This window comes from Lagenorhynchus albirostris, chromosome X (assembly GCF_949774975.1).
Source record: "Lagenorhynchus albirostris chromosome X, mLagAlb1.1, whole genome shotgun sequence".
Taxonomy (NCBI): domain Eukaryota; kingdom Metazoa; phylum Chordata; class Mammalia; order Artiodactyla; family Delphinidae; genus Lagenorhynchus; species Lagenorhynchus albirostris.
This window is the reverse complement of record NC_083116.1, coordinates 122,863,193-122,882,490: the sequence shown is the minus strand read 5'-3', so window position 1 is coordinate 122,882,490 and position 19,298 is coordinate 122,863,193.

The following is a 19,298-nucleotide window of genomic DNA, read 5'->3' as shown; positions in this document are numbered from 1 at the left end:
TAAGTGTGTCTTTCTTTAGATCACAATAGTATTTCTCCACTTAACTTTCTTACTATAGCTCTTTGACATTTGAGGTAGTTGTTCTAATTTTTGTGAAACACTTAAGCTTATATGTTAAACACTTGATATTCAACTATGCTGTTTCACACATAAGTGGCTTTTTCCCTTTCATTGCTTAGTAGTATTCCATTGTAGGGATGTACCATCTTTTGTTTATCTGTTCACCAGGTATTGGACATGTGGATTGTTTCTAGTGATTATTAAGAAGTTGCTGTGTATATGTGCATAGAAGTCTTTGTGTAGACATGCTTTTATTTCTCTTGGGTAAATAACCAGAAGTGGAATTGCTGAGTTATATAGGAATTGTGTGTCTGTTGTTTTAAGAAACTGACAAACTATTTTCCCCAAATGACTAGACCATTTTACATACTTCTTCCAGTTGTGTAGGAGAGTTCCAGTTTCTCCATATCCTTGACAACACTTGGTCATTATCTGTCTTTTTGATCATAGCCATTCTAGTGGTTATGAAGTGGTATTTCATTGTGGTTTAGTTTGCATTTCCCTGATGACTAATGATGCTAAGCGTCCTTTCATATGCTTATTTGTCTTTCATGCATCTTCTTTGTTTAAGTGTCTTTTCGGATCTTTTGCTCATTCTCGTTTACTTATTTTGCAAAATATTTAAAAACGTTACATAATTGTATGGTTTAATACAGGGTTTATCAACCTTGGCACTCTTGACATTTTGGATCATTCCTGGTTGTGGCAGGCTGTAGCTGTCCTATGTATTGTAGGATGTTGAGCACCATCCCCAGCTTCTATATAGTAGCATGCCCTGTGTCGTGACAACCAAAACGTCTCCGGATATTGCCAAATGTTGCCAGGGGAGGGGGGTCAAAATTACTCCTAGTTGAGAGCTACTGGTTTGGAAGTTGATGTGGTTTCAAAGAAGTAAAGATCAAAGGTGTGTGGTAAAAGTGGAACTTAACTTGGGTGTTTTAAATGAATATAATTTAGAAAGGTAGAAAGAAGAATTTCAGGTAAGATATTTCCTTTTTTATAATAAATTTTGCTGCTAAAGCAGTTTTGTAGTGATAGAGAATTAAGACCAGAATTATATCCTGTTCTCCTACCATCCTGACAGCAGTGTTGTTTCCTTTCTTGTGTTTCCTAACGATGTTTATCCGGAAGTCTCTTGGTAGGGAGGGGGCTGCATGTGTCTTTTGTGACACACTTAGTATGGCTCTGATTTTGTGCTCTTAAGTCTGGTTTTTCAGTGGGCTTCTCTGTTCAGATAGGTTTTATTTTCCTGACTTTGAATTATTTTCCTAGAATGAACATCTGTGAATAATGTTACTGGGATTTACTGGGGAAAAGAACATAACTTTTCTTTATGGATTTTAATATGTGTCACCTCTTTGTTTTCCACATTTGTACCAGTTAGGAAATGTCCAATTCGTACAGGCCCTTTTGTACCAAAGATAATCTTTAAATAAACCATTCTTTCTCTGCCTCTTGAGAAGCAGCAGTGCCAGTTTCTAGGCATCTAACGGTGATAGTCTAACACTTCTCCTTTCTTCAAGATCCTATATATGAAACAAACAGTACGCTAAGTCACAATTCCTGCACTAAATGAAATCCCCGTGACAGACTAAGATTTAAAGTATGGAAAGATGGGAAATGAGTTTAAAAAGATAAGTCTGCTTGTGCGCCCAGTAAGGGTAGTACTTTATGCAATAAAGCCTCCTTAAGTAAACATCTGATGGAAGGAATAAAATCTTACTTGGACATAATTCTTTTTTATTAACAGCAAGGTTGTGTGTATAAGTGAGCACTAATGTACCTGAGGGAAGAGGAAATAGAAAGAGTGGTTATAGCAAATAAGATGAGGGCAGAACTGTTTCACCATTCATCATAAATTGGCCCAAAGTTTTTTAACAAAAGATAGGTGGCCATCCTGATGGCAATTCACATAACAGAGTGAAGCTGATACTTAATCAGCACCTTTCTCTAAGGGCTCTGAGTACTCTAAGAACCTAATGTCATTCAGGCATCCATGAATAGTGTTTTCTGCCCTTTTGATTTCCATAGCTTAACTGAAAATGGAACAACAACAAAAAATAGACACCTGAGATGGAGCTTTGGTTTTTTTTTAATCTATTTGATTGGAGTATGTATAGTTAATTTACAATATTGTGTATAGCAAATACACAAATACACTTTGCTGTATAGCATAGTGACGCGGTTATACATATATATCCATTCTTTTTCATATTCTTTGCCATTATGGTTTACCACAGGATATTGAATATAGTTCCCTGTGCCGTACAGTAGGACCTGGTTGTTTATCCATTCTGTATATAATAGTTTACATGAGATGGAGCTTAGTGACTGCAGCTCTGCTGCTTTTATACAGAGCTAACGACACTTCCATGGGTGGAGGTCTCTGAGTTGTGTGACCTGAAGACGTTTGGACCAGGAAGAACCTCACTCCTCCCTGGAAGGAGTTTTGTAGCAAGTGGTAGCATTTCACAAACAAGTTCCCCTTTACAGGTGTGAATGGTGAGGGATAGTACAATTAAGTGAGTGAGAGCAATAACACATGAAGACCAAATCTGCTCGGTCCTAAGTGATGTGTACTCTGGGGTTCAGTCCATGTGGGGTGGTGGTGGCATCACCTATGGCATCAGCCTGCCTGGGTTGTAATGATGAAAACTCCCTCCCATGGTTGTCACGAGCGTTAAATGAAAGAATCAGTGCCTGGCACAAGAATTCAGAAAGTTTCAGCCTTTTGTTGTGTTTTTCTTGTTTTTCTTTTTTCTTTTTTGCTTTTAAATCATAGGAAACTTATGACTTTGGCGGGCTTGGGGACGATTCAGCCTAAAGACAAACTTGGTTCAATGTCAAAGTCTCAGTCTTGGATTTTTTTCTAGTTGAGTTCCATAATCTTGTTTAGATCTTAATTCCAGACAACAGGTTTCTAAATATAAATGTCAAGATCTGTGAAGGGTCTGAGATCTTTTTTCCTTACTTGCAAACTAACAAGGTAGCCTGCCAGTTTCATGGATGCTGGCGGATGATACCATACCTGTGTCAGAGACAAAAGGCGGTTTATTATTCACTGCAAAGCAGTACCCGCAGGGCGTCAGCATTTGTGTCAGGTCCCTGAGCCCCAGTTTCCCCAGGGCAACATAAGCAGGACCAGGTGGACCCAGGCATGCAGTGGTTTCCATTACAAGAAAGGAACCCTGAGCTCAGAGAACCTGTATCTCTTACAATGGGCAGTAGTCGTATGTACCCTTTGTTCCAAAGGGTGGTGGTATCTCAGGCTGCCCTCTGCTTGGGAGGGAGGGGGCACTATATTTTAGAAATCAGTTCCCTCTACAAACATCTTTGAAAAATTCATCCCCCAAAAAGGCAGTCAGGGCCTCTGCTGGAAGGTTGTATAGAAATGGAGGAGATCCATGGAGAGAATTGCCCTCTGACAGTGAAAGCTGAAAGCTGTGTTTGTATTGGAACATAGGGGAGGATGCAAAGAAACATCACTTTGATGTCCTATGTGACAAAATGTAACAGAAAGGGAGAGAGAGTAGCTATGGCATTTTGGAGACATATGGCATCTCAAGGACAGTGTGTGCAGGTAGGTACTTGGTGGCACTGGTCTCGTGATTCTGGACGTGGTGGTACCTGGTGGTGGTGTTGGAGGGGCCTGGTGGTTCATCGGTGGGAAGCAGCTCCTTTATGACTCCTGGGGACACCAAGGAGGGACCTCTACACGGAAGTGCAGGTCTCTCTTGAGGGATACACGGTAGGTACTGCGTGGAGGCTAACAGGAATTATTCAGGAGCCTCTAGGCACACGTCGAGGGCTCCTAGAAGTAATTGGAGGCAGCTCTATAAGGAACTGTGGGCTCCCCAGTAGCTGGGGAGGGCAAGACCCAACAGAACATGGGTTAGATTGAGAATGGCTTCTGCTCCTCCTGATTTAAAATACTCTTTCTATAGTGTGTAAGGGTGTTTGTGTAGAACTGGAAATTTGTTAAGAAAAAATAAACAGTAATGATGAAGTCGTGAGAAGCGATCAAACTGATTTACCCATGCCCACTCATTCTCTGTTTCTGATCCAGGTTTTCTCAGTGACATGTAATTATCAATTGCCCATTTCAGTGCTCCTAAAGTATATTTTGGGGAACCGCAAAATGCCCCTTCACATACCCTACAAAAGAGAAAACCTTTGGTCAAATACATTCTGAAAATGCCGTATATCAGTACCCCTCCTTGGGGGGTTTATAGTTCACAGTAACATATTAAAGACTCAGTTGTCCTGCACTTTGGGATGCTCTTGAAATTTGTTTAAACCAACCTTTGCTAAACTTACCTGATCCACAGAATCCTATATTTGTATAACATTCATGAAAGTCTCATGGAACTAATGTTCGGGAGAGCACATTGCAGAAAATGTTTTATGGTGATGTTATGACATCACAGTCACAATTGAAATACTAACAGATAGTAAAGAAAACTTTCAGATTCTTGAAGAGCTTTCCAGTGAAACCCGTTGTTTCACTTGCTGCTTGTATCTAAGGTCAGTTACAAACTCGAAATCTTTTAGTCCTGTCACTGCATTGTATTCATCTAGTAAGAAGGTCTAGCCCACCAGACATGACCTAGAATTTCTGATACTGACATTAGTAGTTAATCCGAGGCTTTAATAAGCACTGCATTTACCACATTGAGTTGATATGATTCTGGTGAAAGGCAAATGTGCTTGGCATTTCATAGAACTTGAGCAGCCTTATTGAGAGCAGATTCCCATTTTTCAACAGATTTAGGGAATATTAAAACTGGCTTACAAACAGCCGTTTGTGAATTTCTTGATGGTGTGGGACACAAGGTTGGTGACCGCTGGGCAAGAATGTCTTTTCTTGGGTCCATGTGCGGTCTTTATTATTTTGTCTTGGTTGCCAGGTAGAATATCAAGAACTCAGTTAAGACTTGGAGAATAGTCTTGGTTTTCATGTTTAGAAGGCTGAATCAGTTGGAAATTTTATTGGGTGTTTTTCACTATGATACATGGAATATAAATTAGTTTTTTATCTCTTCTTTGCACAAATCATGTATCAAATTTTAAATGTGACATCTGCTCCTTTTGTAGTTATCTCTTAAAAAACAAGACGTGAGATAAGACCAAGTTGGTGGAATTGGTAGGCGTTATCCTGGCAGGAATTATCACATAATCACATTGGATATTGTGATTAATTTCGCAGTGGCTAAAATGGTAATGTGGACAAAATTTCTTCCCCCAGTAACATCTTTTTTCCTTTTTCTGTTTTATCAGGTGTTCAAGTCACAAAGATAAGGAAGGTTTGTGTTTTAATCCTGGGTCCACCATGTCATTTTACTTAGTATCTATGACTCTCAGTTTCCTCTTTCACAAAGAGGAACATACTTAATATCATAGGATGTTAGGTGTATTAAATGAAATGCCAACTATGAAGGATTCAGTATAGTTCCTGGAATATAATACATGCCCTTGATGTGTTCATTTTTTGCCCTTCATTCCTTCCCTTCACATTTAAAATCCTTCCCATGGAACCCCTTGGCTAAGCTCCATGTGGGTCTCCCCTGATCCCCTTTCCGTACACATTTCTTTTGTCCCTCGTTTTTTTTTTTTTTTTTTTTAAATGGCCACGCTGCATGGCCTGCAGGATATTAGTTCTCCCATCAGGGATTGAACCCGTGGCCCCTGCAGTGGAAGCACAGAGTCTTAACCAATGGACCACCAGGGAAGTCCCCCTCATTTTTAGTTGAATGGTTTTATCTTCCTTTCCATTGCCCTGGTCCTCAACTTCATGTTTCCTCTCTCCCTGTCTATTGGCCTTTCTCCCAGGATTCAGTCCTACATTGATCTCACCCATCCTGAAAAGGTCTTGGTTCTGATTTGTTCCTCCCTTGAGCTACCAACGTTGTTCTCTGTTTCAGTTCCATATCAAAATCCTGAAGCATGTTGTCTCTGCCAGCTGCTTCTGTTTCTCTCCTCTTCACTCCATTCTCAATTCTTAGCATTGACCCTATATCCTGCTGTTTTACTCTAACACCTCTCTTGAAGGTTAACAAGACACCATTCTGCAAAATTCAATAACATCCTTTAGTCCTCATTTTTCTAGATCTTTCTACTAAATTCGATTCTCTTGACTCCCCTTAAATGTGTCTTTTGCCTTCCAATGAAGATTTATCATCCAAGTCCTTTTTCTCCCTAACTACTGCAGTTCAGGAGGATTAAATTATGTCTGCAGATGAATTGGACCAGCTGTTTTCCTCTCATAGTCACCACATTGTCATCACTTGAGAAGTGGGTCATGGGGAAGTGATCCTTGCCCCTGCTGTTATCCTCCTGATTTTCAAGTCTCCAAAAATGACTGTGCCAGCCGTCATGTCCATAAAGTGTATAAGGGGCTGAACACCGGCAAACTGAGACCAAAATTATTTAGACTATCTTTGGACACGTAAGCAGGAGGCAGGTTCTCCCATCTTGTTTTTGAGCCAAATCAACAAGTCTTGGAAATCGGATCTAGCCATCCTCCCAGCCACCCATGGTATTGTACACAGCAAATCGAACCTTTGTGAATCAAGATTTGGGGGACCCGAAAGTCTTAATAATGAGGACTAACAAGTATGGTGATGTTGGCTGATAGGAGATTATGTTTTCAAAGGGCCTGGCCTGCCTCAGGGACGGTCCCGCGTAGTGAATGGATGGACTCAAGACATGAAGCAATGAGTTTTCTTTCCTATTTGCATCCTGTCATTTAAGTGTAATTTCTAGTGATTTCTAGTCTACTTAGAACTTCTGAATTAACAAATTTTCTCGACCCTTTCACCTTCCCTGTATGTTTGTTTTTCGTTTTTTTCTGGGCCTGACTACAACGCACCATTAAAAATATTTCTAAGTCAAATAAATATTTTGTACATAGAGAATAGAGTGGGTATTTTCAGGCTCTGATGTCAGCTTGAATCTAGATCTGAGCATTTCCTTTGGATGTCGAACTTTGAGCAAGTTGATTAATGTAGCGTCTGCCTCCTCAGTGTAAAGGATTAAATGCTGCATTGCTTGTAAAGCAGTTAGCAGCACATGGCTTGGCTATTCCTCCAGTGGTGTGTTTCCTAACAGCCTGGTGGGCTCAGGCTTACACACAAGGCCCCCATGTGGCTCACCTTCTAAACGTCTAGTCCCTTTTAAGTTCTGTATGTTTGGTGGGGCGGGGGGAGGGAGTAAGAATAGACTCAAGTTTTTAAAAAAATGTAGCCATAAATGAACCAAAAATAAAATAGAGGTAAAAATCTAATATCTGAGAATGTCACCAAAATATTAATTTTGATGAAAATTAAAATTTTTTTCTTCGAAATAATTGTGTAGTGCAAACTTCACACAATATGCATATAATATTTATTTAACCTAATGATAACCAATGAATTTTTTTTTTTTTTTTTTTTTTCTTCGGTACGAGGGCCTCTCACTGTTGTGGCCTCTCCCGTTGCAGAGCACAGGCTCCGGACGCGCAGGCTCAGCGGCCGTGACTCACGGGCCCAGCTGCTCTGCGGCATCTGGGATCTTCCCAGACCGGGTCACGAACCCGTGTCCTCTGCATCGGCAGGCGGGCTCTCAACCACTGCGCCACCAGGGAAGCCCTGAATGTTGTTTTTTAAAAATTGACTTTCTTGAGAGTAAAATTTGAATTATTATTTCTTTTTCTTTGGTCTTAAATTTGAAAAAAAATATTGTAACAATATATTGTATTATTTGCTACAGAGGGTTATTTCTTTGGTAATTTAATCATTTAAGCTCCAGAATTTATCTCTTTTCAACTGATAAAAACTGAGAAATATATGAATTAGCTTTTCAAAAAAAAAAAAATCTGGTTCCTTACAACCAGAGTTCAGTTGATTAGATCAGATCAGTACTTGCCAGATACTCACTGGAACGGAAGACTCACTTGGGTAAATTTTTTAAAAACACAGATTTCTTGGCTCTACCCAGATATGCTAGATAAGGTACTCTTAGCTGGGGAGAGTACTGTGATTCTCTGTATTTTTGCGACCTCCTGGAGCCTAGGTGATTCTTATGTGTAGCTGGTCTTTCCACCATGATTGGGAACCAACAAATGAGATTAAAAGCCCCAGTACTTCCCACTGTATGAGTCTGTTATTCTAGTTTCTAGTTCTTGAGTAGAGCGGAAAAGAAGCACTGATTATCTGGGGTGAATGGTTTTATCATGGCCATTCTGAGGACAAACATTTGTGTGCTCTGCTGGGTATTTCCGTACCACCTCCCTATTTAAAATGAGTTCTTGAGTGTTCGGTGAGTGTGATGACCATTCAAACCAGGGCACTTCTGAGAGTGAAGGGGGAGCTATTAATAATTATTCTGGGACAACAGACATAAGCCAGAACTGACTCAACAAACAGGGATGCATGGTTGCCCATAAGATTCTGGCCTAAGTCAAAGAAGGAGAGACAAAAGTGAGGGAGGGGAACCCAATGGAAAAGTCCACATGGGAGTAAAAGATCTGCCATGTTTTGTCTTCTTTCTGCTTCTCTCTCCTTCTCCTCCTTGATGCTTTATTTGGTACCCAATGGAACATACTGGTCTTACCCAGAGAAGTTAGTTTGGCAAACACCAGTGTCAGGTGGGATTGCGACAGAGAGGGAACAATGTTGGAACGATGTGTGAACTAGATTATGCTGAGTTGTACAGCCTTTCAATTAAATTTGGACATACCAACTCAGTCAACCGAAAGAAGGAGCAAATATTTATGTTTACCCACCATGTAATCAGGGATGAGCTAGGCTCTGGCACGCAAGAACAGATAAGAAAGAGATTCCTTGCCTTTAGGGAGCTAATGGTATAGTAGGGAGTATAAGTAAGTGCACAGGCCTTTCAAATACTATGTGAGGTTAAGTAGCGGTTTCCTTCAGAAAGAAGTGATATAATAACTCATGCTGTGGGAGTCCACATGAACCCAGAATTAATATTCAACAGGACTTCAGCTACCACCAGGAACCCCATCAAAATCCCCCATTGTTTACCGTCTCTCCTTTTCTTTTTTTTTTTTTTGCGGTACGCGGGCCTCTCACTGTTGCGGCCTCTCCCGTTGCGGAGCACAGGCTCCGGACGCGCAGGCTCAGCAGCCATGGCTCACGGGCCCAGCCGCTCCGCGGCATGTGGGATCTTCCCGGACCGGGGCACGAACCCGTGTCCCCTGAATCGGCAGGCGGACTCTCAACCACTGCGCCACCGGGGAAGCCCTCCTTTTCTTTTTGTGGCCCATCTTTACTTTCCGACTGTGTTTTATAATCCTAAATTCTATGTAGCCTTACCCAAATACTAACAATATAAATGCTTCAAGCTCTAACTTCTCCTACTCTGCACTCTTGTTCTCTGTTTACAAATCCAGTTTTCTGAGACCATTAATGCTGGGTAAGGACTGTTCAAAATAATTGAGAAGGCTGTGACCCTCCTAGGGGCTATTTATAATTCAAAAGTGTGATAAGGAATCTCAAAATGATATATATGTGGGGTTGCCAGACTTAACAAATAAGAATAAAAGAGACCCGGTTAAATTTAAATTTCAGTTAAACAATGAGTATGTTTTTTAGTAGGGGTGTGTGCCATGCAGTATTTGGGATATATTTACTAAATTTCATTGTTTATCGGAAATTCAGATTTAACTGGGTGTCCCGTATTTTTTCTGACAACCTGAATATTTGGAGAGCTCAGTGTGAATCAAGAACTGCTTCGAACTCTTTGATTTGGTCTTCATTTTTATAACCCTAGTCCTAACCATGCCCCATCAAGAGACCTTTATTCTCTTTCATTCTTTCAAAAGCTGTTACTTAAACAGATGGTGGTTCAGGACTCAGAGGTACAAAGCTCAGGGTGATTAGTCAGAGTAAACAGTGAAGCTGCCGAAGGGCAAGTTCAGGTGCAGTTGGTGGCGTGCAGCTGTAAGCAGGGTGGTCTCACTGGAGCCCCTATGGGAGGCCATCATTGGCTGGAGCTGGGCGGAGCAGAATGGGGATCAGAGGTAGATTTGGAAATGGAGGCAGACAACCGTGGGCCATGTAAACAAGGCAGGGAAACTTCTTGAAGGCAGGACTTGTGCTTTATTCGTTTTGTATTTCCATAGGGCTTACAACAGTCTTTGTACGTAGCGACTGTCCCAATATTTGTTGAATGAAGTGGCCTCTTCCAAGGGGATATCTTCTGCCTTTTCCTTCTCCATAATCCACTGGGAAATTCATTTCTTAGTTGGCTGCATGTGGTTTGCTTCCATTCTTTCAGTTTGTGAATGGCCCGGGGTTCAGCAAAAGAATCAACGTGAGTGAGTAAGGATGGGCTAGTAGACTGGCCAATGAAGCTAGGCAGGGGGCTTCCTTTTAGCACTAGGCCTGAAATGAGTGAGAGTGTGTGTGTGTGTGTGTGTGTGTGTGTGTGTGTGTGTGTGTGTGGTAAGAACGACAGCTTGTGAGTGCTGTGCTAAGGAGAGATTGCTCTGTTGACATTTTACAATATAAAACTTTCATCACAACCTCTGACGTTCAGGTTAATTACAAAATGAGGCAGAGTAAATCCTGAAGGTGAGAAATGAGGGAGTACTGAAGACAACGTATGCAGCAGGTCCTTGGGTGTTTACTCTGACTTGAGCACAGGAGCAGAAAGACCCCTGAGAGGCCATGGTACTGAGCCAGTGCTCTTGGGTTTTCTCCTACTGCGCTTTCTGGCACCTCTGCTTTGCAGCCTCCTGGAACGTAGCCGCCATCTCCGGGGTGTTAAGAAATATCAAAAACAAAATTAAAATGAATTAACTTTCATTTAAAATGCAATTGATATATATTTAGCACTTTAGGAGCAGTGAGATTGGGTGTTAGAAAACCAGACAAAGTGATGGGGTAGCAGTGTTATGAATTGCGAAGTTGGGAAAAAAGAAAACATGCTAATGACTTGTTAAGGGATTGGACACTGCTGGGGAGCAGATAGACACTGAGAGAAAAACAGTTTCCAAATTTAGTTTTAATCAAACTCTTGAGAATTCATCTCTATTTTTGAACTGTCATCAGTAGAACAGTTGCCCTCAGTGGTATTTGATTTTGATCTTTGTTTATGATTCGTTCACTCAGTATCATCCTATGTGCTGACTGTTCGCTAAGCACAGGCTTACGAACGCATAGGGTGGGTTTTTCATGGGTTCCTTTAACACCCTCATAGTGCCATCCAGTCTGCAAATGCTGTGCTGGCCTGCAGCAGGGGCTGGGAAGGGGGTGCAGCATCAGAGGCTGAAATGCAGTGAGCTCAACAGTGGCAACCATTGAGAGCCCAAGGGTGCAGGCTCAACAGTGGCAACCATTGAGAGCCCAAGGGTGCAGGCTCAACAGTGGCAACCATTGAGAGCCCAAGGGTGCAGGCTCAACAGTGGCAACCATTGAGAGCCCAAGGGTGCAGGCTCAACAGTGGCAACCATTGAGAGCCCAAGGGTGCAGGCTCAACAGTGGCAACCATTGAGAGCCCAAGGGTGCAGGCTCAACAGTGGCAACCATTGAGAGCCCAAGGGTGCAGGCTCAACAGTGGCAACCATTGAGAGCCCAAGGGTGCAGGCGCCACACATCACTTCTTTGTGCAGGAAGATATGGGTGGTAATGGCCTTGAGCATGTTGTGTGCTGAACTCAAGGACAAATGGGGTAAAGCAAGCAGAGAATAAAATGTTCTCTCCTTTTACAAACCTAAGTTTAATTGTAGTTAATGGTAGTTCTCTTTCCCCTGGCCTTTCGTGTAGGAAGAGAGGCCTTCCATATTCTGTGTATGATCAAAGCAATAAAAGGGCCAGCGTTATTGAAGATTTGGGGTAATTTTATTTCTTCTTGCAGCGCAACTTGATTTTTGATTGACCATCATATAACTAAAATATTTTTTAGGTGTCAAAATTCATGCTTTCTCAATATCAGAAAGATGAAAAAATTAGGCTTTTTGACATGTATAACTAATGATGTAATTAGGATGATTAACATGCTTTAGAAGATTAATTATCAGTGATTATGAAAGTAAGTGTAAATTAAAGAGCAGTACTTAGATTTCAGTATAGTATTTTATATCTACTATTCAATGTTGTACTTTTTAGCTAGTATTATATTTTATCTGGAGCCCATTTCTCAACACATATTTGAAATGTAGTTGAAATGTAGAGTCATAAAAAGAATGTAGCTTTTTATCAGAAAGAGAAAAATAAGGAGAAAAATTATGGCATCAGAGAATCACTCAGTAAATGTGTACATATTTTTCAAAAATTATTTTATTTAAATATTTAGTAAAGATTCCTTAAAAATATCATTAAAGTTTAAAGAGTGATACAACGCACAACCATGTATCCACAACCTAAATATGTATATACGTTTATAATCATGATACAAAAATGTTACAGTGAACTTAAGAAGAAAAACTAAGTTTTTTTTTTTTAAAAAAAACATAGACAGGTAGAAATGAAAAAGGAGGCAATAATTTAAAAGTAATTTCTACATTTGGAAATTAGGCCAAAAAAAACCCCTCACAAATATGTCTTCTGTATTTTTCTATGAAACAATTGTAATGAAAAATTTCCAATGAAAAAAATTATTTCATTGGAAAAGTAGAAATAAGTACTTTAAATTTAAATCATGAATCCTGGGCAAAAAATTTTAAAAAAAGAAAAAAATGGAACATTTCCAGTCACTTTCTTGGACTGTTTATGAAGATTTTTTTTCCAAAATGCGTATGAGGTGCTCTGCCCTTGTCCTGCTGTCACGTGTTTCTCTATAAATGATTGGAATATTTGGCAAAGAGGAATCCATGTACTTGAGGGACTTTTGGTTTCTCCTGACTGGTACTGCTGGAGCCTGAAATAATCCTCAAATTAAATACGTCCAAGAATCTGATCAGAAAGAACGCTTGACAACAAGCTTCTGTATACATTGTCATATTCATGACATAGGAGATAGCTTTGGTTTCTGTAAGCCCACATGTCCTAGCATATTTCAGTGTTGATGGATATTAAGACATGAATTGATCTACACTCATCATGCTCAACTGGGGCTGATTTTGACCCCAGGGGACACTTGACCATTTCTGGAGACATTTTGAGGCTGTCACAGCTGGCGAGGGTGTTGGTACTGGTATCTAGAAAGGTAAAGGCCGGGGATGCCGCTAAACATCCTACAGTGCGCAGGACGGCCCCACCACAGAGAGTTATCCGGCCCCAAATGTCAATAGTGCCGAGGTTGAGAAACCTTGATCTACACAAAAAAAGAACAAAGGTTTAAATTTATATCCTGAAATTAGTATATAGCAGGACATTTCTTATGCATAGTATTTCTTCTGGTAATAACACACTGTGTTTGATAGAATAAAATTACTTTTGAAAGTTTGTCTTTACAGCTAAGAAATACATATTTGTATCTTTTTTACAGTGTATACATCTAAGTTTTATAGCAAATGTTCTTTTTTTATATTTGTTTTGCAACTAGTATCAGAAAATAGATGATTTAGCAAGTTCAGACATGCTCCGTTCATCCTGATCGTGAATGAAACGTCTGCCAGAAAAGGATCATTTCATACCATATTTCATGTTGGCAATCAGACTTGGACTGTTTTAGTAGTACTCTTAGAATTTGAACAAATATCTTCCATATTCATGGGAAGGAATGTTTATTAAAATATTGCCAATTAAATTCTCCTTCAGTTCTTGGTGCCAACATAGTTTATTTATCTATGTATTATGTGACTTTCATACTTGACCATAAATTTAGAAAGAGAGGCTATATTTAGGTATTAACCCTGGGGATTTCTGGAAAGTTTTTCATTGCAATGTTTTCTACTACCCTTTCTCCTTGATGTTTGCTCCAAAAGATTTATTTACCCAGATCTAATTCATTCTCAACAATTCTCCTGTTTTTTTATTATATCTAAATATTAACAATAATTGTTTAATATCAACTATGCATTTAGTGTTCAAATTTCCAATTTTCTCAGTATATATATATATATATATTTGGTAATTTGTACGTCTGAATTAGAATCCAAATAAGGTCTACACACAGCAGGTGACTGGTGTGTCTCTTACGTTTCTTTTAATCTGTAGGTTTCCCCCTTATCGCACACTCTCTCCCTTTTATTATGTGTTTTTTGAAGAAACTGGGTCATTTATCCTGTAGAATTTCTACTCAGTCTGGGTTTGGCTGGTTTTAATTCCGTGGTAGGCTTAATGGGCTTCCATGTTTTCTGTATTTCCTGTATGTAAATTGATAGTTGAGTCCAGCCATTATTTAGTCTTAAAATTAAAATCAAGAAGGAAAAAAATCCCCATATTTTGTTTTTTAAAATCTCTTTGAAAGTCCATTTTTGGAGAAGAATAAGAGCTTGACCCCAAATATCTGGAAACTGGTAAGGAAACTAAAGTATATCTTTCCTAATTATTTTATTAGGACTACATATTATAGTCCTAATTGTTATGTAATATTATTATTATATATTATATTCCTATTATATTGACTTCTAAATACCAGTGATTTAAGATGTGAGGCAGCTTTTTCTTTATATATTCTTAGGTTGCCGCTGGGAAACAGTACTACGGAAATTGACAGACTAGAGCCAGGGCAGGGGCGTGCTTTTGTAAATAAAGTTTTATTGGCACATGGCCACAGGCACTCATTTACATATTGCCTGTGGCTGCTTTCCCACTGCAACGGCAGAGGTGAATAGTTGCCACAGAGATACATTGGCCCATAAAGCCAAAAATATTTACTATACTATCTGGCCCTTTACCAAAAAAGAAAGAAACAAAGAGAAAAGGAAAAAAAAGGCTTGCCACTCTTGGCAATACAAGATTAGGCCTTTACAAAAGTGATCTATAGTCTGCTATAAACTGTTGATAAAATTTTTCTAAAAATGATTGTGTCATTATTATCTATAAATGTTATTTAAAAGTGTAATCATTATTCAGTCATGGTATATTTGTACTTTATCATCCTAAACTTAGTTTCCTATCTCTTTACATCCCAAATATAAAAAGTTTAGGGCTTCCCTGGTGGCGCAGTGGTTAAGAATCTGCCTGCCAGTGCAGGGGACACGGGTTCAAGCCCTGGTCTGGGAAGATCCCACATGCTGCGGAGCAACTAAGCCCGTGCGCCACAACTACTGAGTCTGCGCTCTAGAGCCTGCAAGCCACAGCTACTAAGCCCGTGTGCCACAATTACTGAAGCCCATGTGCCTAGAACCCGCACACCGCAACAAAGAGCAGCCCTCGCTCGCCACAACTAGAGAAAGCCCGTGCACAGCAACGAAGACCCAGTGCAGCCAAAAAATAAATAAATAAATAAATAAATTAAAAGTTTGCCTATTTAAATATTCAATATAATAGAAAAGTCATTAAAATTTTCAAAAACAATTCTTGAAAAAATTTACGTGTATGCTGTCAGATAATAGAGTCTAATAATCTGACTATAAATATTTTTATTAACTAATCCTTTCTATATACATTTACTGTCTTTAAACGCAATTTTTAAATCTGTAAAGTTAGGGGCCTAATTAGAGTTATCTGTTTGGAGTATTCCTTAGATGGTGGAATAGTAATGCTTTAGGAACAGTGTTTTCTGAATTACGGGAATTGGTCTCTGTGGTTCCATCTGCATATAAGAAGATGACTTATTTGTATTTGTCATTGTATATGAATTATTATGTGCTATCAATTCATCACATTAAGTTGGAATCGACACCATTTGCCCAGAATGAAATTGTACCTCTTTCTTTAAGACAAGTACCACTTCTGTTCTTAGGTATCCATCATTTAGAAATTGATCAGTGGCAGGATTTGTCTCAAAAACACTTGGGAATTATCCCATCAGATTATCCTTGACAAATGTTAAAAAGTATGAGGGGAGGAGAAAAAAACTCCTTGCTTAAAAATTGTAAATAAGTCTTTAACTTCAGGGAAATCTGGATGCTGAAGCTTGGCAGAAGGACCCAGATGGGAGGATTCGTGTTTCTCCAAGGAAACCCTTTTTTCATGTCTGAAACAGTTTGTCTGATATCGGTTCTTTCTGTGGTGGTCAAGATTATGCAAATACTTATTATTAGAGTATTCCAACTGCTGTAACAAACTCAGACTTAACACGATACAATTAATTTCTTACTCATGTCATATTGTCCAGTGTGGGGGGGCGGAGGGGGGTGGGCGGGGGGAAGAGTTTCTGCCCCACACAGTCATACAGGGACCCAGATTTTTCAGTGTAGGAGGCTAAGCATGGTTTTTACATTTTTCCAATGTTTAAATGGCTTAAAAATAACACGAAGAATAATACTTGGTGACACATGAAAATTATATGCCATCTAAATTTCTGCGTCCACCGTCCAGAGCTTAGCTGACACACAGCCATGCCCATTTGTTTATTGTCTGTGGCTGTCTTTCTGCTTCAAGGGCAGGGTTGAGAGTTGTGACAGAGCCCGTGTGGCCTGCAAAGTCTAAATAGTTTCTATCTGCCCTTTACAGGGAAACATTTGCCAACCCCCTGGTCTAGGGTCTTGGCTGTCTTTTAGGGTGTCATGGTACCTCATGGCCAGGGAAGAGAGAGGGAACCTGGGGGATCTCGGGAGAGGTTTCAGGGCAAGGCTGACACGTGGCTCTGCCCACACTGTTGGCCAGAACGCAAAAATGTGTCCCTGATACCTGCAAGGGAGGCTGGTCAATGCAGTCCAGTGAAGCGCTGTGGACGGGAGAGCACAGATACTGGTGGACAACAGACAATGTCTGCCATTTTGTACGAGAAATGTACTTTTGTAGACTCACCCTTGAGCCGTGGCCTCAACTCTTGTGTTCACATGATTTCAAGATCTGTAAATGCATGAGCTCTTTTATTCCCCCTCCCCACGCTGTCATTATTTCAGCTCATCACACTTTTTTTTCTCAATGTGCATAGTCACAAAATGAAAGACAGGTTGTTTGGTTTTTGTTTTTAGATTTGTTGTTTTTTAGATCAAGATGAGCAATATGCTGAAAACAGCAGGGGTGTCCAATAACTGAGTTGGGTTTGACAGGCTCATTTGCGTATTTACTGAACTAGTCATGCAATAGGTGTTTGAAATCGTGATCAAAGCATTGTTTTATTTTTCTGGATCCTGTCGTCTTTCTTTTTGGTCTGATGGCACTTGCCAGTGTTTGTGAGTTATTGTCAAATGGGCACCTTCTCAAAGGGTAGTGTTTCATTGGAGTATAAATTTCATGTGAGAGTAGGAGCTCCTATAAATCCAAAGATTGTGATCAGCCAGATTTTTCTTTAAAGACAGAAAAAAGATTTAAATAACATAAATACAGCAATCAGAGATTTTAATATTTCTACAGGGAGGACTTTCATAATAAAACCCAATAGGAGCCTTGATTTTCTTTGGGTTCCTGGGAATTCTCTGACATCACAAATAACTTTTAAAAAGCTGGCAGTAAGAGAAATTTCAGACATTTATCGGTACACCAAAGGCCATGTAAAGAATTGGTGTTTGACTTACTACATTCAGGAGGTTTATGTGTTTTGGAGTCGAGTTGGAGCAGGACTGACTCAAATGTTGTCCAAGTGGGTCACTTCGGAGCCATCAGCACTGGGTCGTGAGAGTTCTTGGGGAACCTTAGTCACAACTGCACGGGTATTGGAGGGGGAGGAGCGTTTGCCCGAGCACCTCAGCGCTGCCTAGAGACGGGCCACTGGGCGTGTCAAATTTAACCTTTACTTCCTTTGTGTGCTTTATGTTTTAGGCCATTCCAGCCTGGGGTTCCTTCCGTCCATACATGCTACTGCAGGCCTTTCAGCCTCTTGCAAACTCCTCATCCCAGATCCCCAAACAGGGCCTGAGTTCCGTAGAGCACTCCGTATATTCCTGAACATATATTCCTGAACAAGTCCTGACAGTTTCGGACACGGCCTCCCTTTTCTGACTCCTGCCCACTTGAGTGATGGGCTCTGAGGTGTCTGGTGGGTGAAACTAAGTGAACCTATGCAGTATATAGCTTCCGTCACATTCATTGGTTCTCAACTGGGGGTAATTTTGGTCCCAGAGGCATTTTGGGGTGTATGACTGGCATCTAGTGGGTAGAGGCCAGGGATGCCCCTAAACCTCCTACAGTGCACAGGATAGCACCCACCGCAAGGAGTGATCTGGCCTAAAATTGTGAGGTCTGGTGCCAAGGTTGAGAAACCCTGAGCTAGATGACTTTTCTAGGCTGAGTGACCTTGGAACCTTCCCAATACTCCAGTTATGACCAAAGTGAAGCCCCTAGGTATCCGAGCCTAGTGACCGAGTTCCCTGCCCCTTCTCTTTGGGCAGACTTGTGTCCTGTCGGGAGCCTGGCCACGCATCAAGAGGTTGTCATGACGTTCACGATTCATTGCCTCTTCTTCCTTGGATAGTATCCCTGCAGCGCTGCCATCAGAGCCACCTGGAGAGCTTTAAAATAACTCTAGTGCCCAGGCTGTACCCCAGGCCAGTTACACTGGAATTGCGGACGATGGGCCCCAGGCTGGGTTTTTTTTTTTTTTAAAGGTCCTCATGTGAATCCAGTGTACAACTCTAACCCAGGCCACCCACTGCCCACCATAATTCTGTCATCCTTATTCCTGGCGTGGCTGTGGACCCCTGAAAGCACCACCATGGAGGTACCAGGGCAGCTTCTGTCCCACACAGAATCGGCAAATGTACCTTGTTCGTCATTTACAGCTTTGTAACTTACACATGTCAACGTGTTGCTGCCAAACCCCGGTATCTGAGATTTTGAAGTGAAGACGCACTTTTTTTTTCTCATTTTTCAGCTTTATTGAGGTATAATTTTTTTTTAATTTTATTTTAATAATTTTTTTATACAGCAGGTTCATATTAGTTATCTATTTTATGCATATTAGTGTGTATATGTCAATCCCAATCTCCCAATTCATCCCATCGCCACCCTCCGCCCCCACCCCCCCACGGTTTTCCCCCCTTGGTGTCCATACGTTTGTTCTCTACATCTGAGTCTCTATTTCTGCCCTGCAAACCAGTTCATCTCTACCATTTTTCTAGATTCCACATATATGCGTTAATATACGATATTTGTTTTTCTCTGTCTGACTGACTTCACTCTGTATGACAGTCTCTAGGTTCATCCATGTCTCTACAAATGACCCAATTTCCTTCGTTTTTATGGCTGAGTAATATTCCGTTGTATATATGTGCCACATCTTCTTTATCCATTCGTCTG